General features: G+C 50.7%; 1 protein-coding gene across 2 annotated transcripts in view; it reads right to left on the bottom strand.

The window, feature by feature from the left end:
- The window catches only part of CIZ1 (CDKN1A interacting zinc finger protein 1), a 46789-nt gene that overhangs the window by 43360 nt on the left and 1065 nt on the right, over nt 1-2364 (bottom strand). The gene's annotated exons all lie outside the window — the stretch shown is intronic.

Raw genomic sequence — 2364 nt, 5'->3', positions numbered from 1 at the left:
AAAACAAAACAAAACAAAACAAAACAAAACAAAAAAACCAAAAAATACAAAAATTAGCTAGACGTGGTGGTGGCACATGCCTGTAGTCCCAGCTACTCGGGAGGCTGAGGCAGGAGAATCGCTTGAACCCAGGGGGCAGAGGTTGCAGTGAGCTGAGGTCGCGCCACTGCACTCCAGCCTGGTGGCAGAGTGAGGCTCTGTCTCAAAAATAAATAAAATAAATAAATAAATAAATAAATAATATTAAAAGCTCGCCATGATGCCCTGTAGGCGGACATCTATAAACTGTACCCCCTCCTGGTGCCACTCATCCAGGCTCCCATCTCTGCCTTCTTTTGTCCTCAGAGCATAATAACAGGTTGGCGTGGAACAGCTGCCAGGATGCAAGTTGTGTGGCACTGATGCTCCAGCTGTCTGGTGAGCTGTCATCATTGACATCTTCACAGCTGCAGCTTAATAAGGGTCCCCTGAGCACCAGGCCTGGGCTGTGCCCTACACAGGCATTTGATCTATGATTATCCCCATTATCCAGATTAGTTAACTGAGGTTCAGAGACGTGGAGGGACCTGGGTCATGCAGCTTGTTTAAGGCCCAGATTAGGCTCCTAATCCACTCCCTTGTGCTACTAGGGAGAGGGCCTGCTTGTTCCCCATGCCTGCCTCAAAGATTCCTCCCGACAAGGGTCACTCTCTGATCACCATCTTCACAATAGCAACACCACCCTACCCCGCCCCTGCTTTCTGGCTCTGCAGGGCACATCATCTAACAGGGCCATCGGTATTGCCCTATTTGCATATTGTCTGTCTTTTTCCACTGAATTGTCAGCCACATGTGGGTAAGAACTTTGTCCATTTTGCTCACTGCTTTATCTCTGGAGTCTAGCATAGTACCTGGCTCAACAAATACGCATTAAATGGATGAGTAAGTGAACAGTCTTCAATTCACAGACCACTTTGTCAGCAGTGCCCCCACACTGTTCACAGCACAAGGAAATGACTCACTGACTCCCCATAAGCAGTGTAGGCTAGCCTTCCCTTCCTAGCCTCCGCCATGAATACTAATTAGGTTTCTTAAATGCAGAGGTGGATGGCTGGGCTCAGGGCCCCATGGTCTCTCCGTGTGAAAGGGTAAGCAGGGCAGGATTGTAGGAGCCTTGGATTTGAATCCTACTGCTTTTTTTTTGTGTGTGTGTGTGTGTGTGTGTGTGTGTGTGTGTGTGAGGGAGTCTCGCTCTGTCGCCCAGGCTGGAGTGCAGTGGCGCGATCTCGGCTCACTGCAAGCTCCGCCTCCTGGGTTCATGCCATTCTCCTGCCTCAGCCTCCTGAGTAGCTGGGACCACAGACGCCCGCCACCACACCCAGCTAATTTTTTGTATTTTTAGTAGAGATGGGGTTTCGCCGTGTTAGCCAGGTGATCTCCCGACCTCGTGATCTGCCCGCCTTGGCCTCCCAAAGTGCTGGGATTACAGGGGTGAGCCACCTCGCCCGGCCGAATCCCACCGTTTTATGCTGTTTTACCACCATCCTGATGGGCTGGAGCAAAGACTTCCAACTCTAGGGCAAGAGCTTCCAATTCTCCCAAGAAGGGCCTTTCAGGCGTCAGGGCCTCTGCACTTGCTGGTCATTCAGCCTGGCATGCTCTTCCCCCGATCTGCTTGCTGCTGGCTCCTTCTCATCGTTCTGGTCTCTTCTTAAATGTCACTTCTGCAGAGAAGTCCCCCGACTCCTCCCAAGTCAATGTGAACTTTCCACACCCACAATGATACCTTTTTTCACACTGTTTATTTCCTCCATCCCTGTTACTATAAACTATTTTCATTTTTACTGTTTCATGTATCTGCTTATTCATTTAGTGTCGGTCTCACCAGCTTGATGCAAGATCTATGAGGGCAGAGGCCTTGGCTGTCTTATTCGTTGCTCAATCTTTCGTGCCTAGGACAGGGCCTGGCTTCTAGCAGGTACCTAGTAAATATTTGTTGAATTCATGCTCCAACTTTCTCCTTCTAGAAACAAGGAAACTGAGGACCAAAGGCAGAAAGGGACATGTTGGAGATCAGAGTCAGGATCTAGGGGTCGAAGGCAGCGAGGTGAAGGGGAACTCCAGGTCAGGAAGCTGTGACCTCAGAGGAAGCCCATCTACTCTCCAGGCCTCAGTTTCCTCATCGGTAAGATAGAGTGAAACATCCATGACCACTATCCAAGAGGCCTGGTACTAGGAGTGAGACCCCACCCATTGACAAATATATACTGCGCAGCATCCGTCCGCGCACCCTAGACACTGCTAAAGCACCCCGAAAGCCGCAGAAGGTTAAAACTACGACACCCATGGTGCCCCGGGCGGCGCCTGCGCACGGCGGCCGGCCCG

The sequence above is a fragment of the Mandrillus leucophaeus genome, unplaced genomic scaffold, assembly GCF_000951045.1.
Source record: "Mandrillus leucophaeus isolate KB7577 unplaced genomic scaffold, Mleu.le_1.0 Scaffold109, whole genome shotgun sequence".
NCBI classification, from domain to species: Eukaryota; Metazoa; Chordata; class Mammalia; order Primates; family Cercopithecidae; genus Mandrillus; species Mandrillus leucophaeus.
Note: the sequence above shows the minus strand (reverse complement) of the source record. Positions and strands in the feature narration are given on the sequence as shown.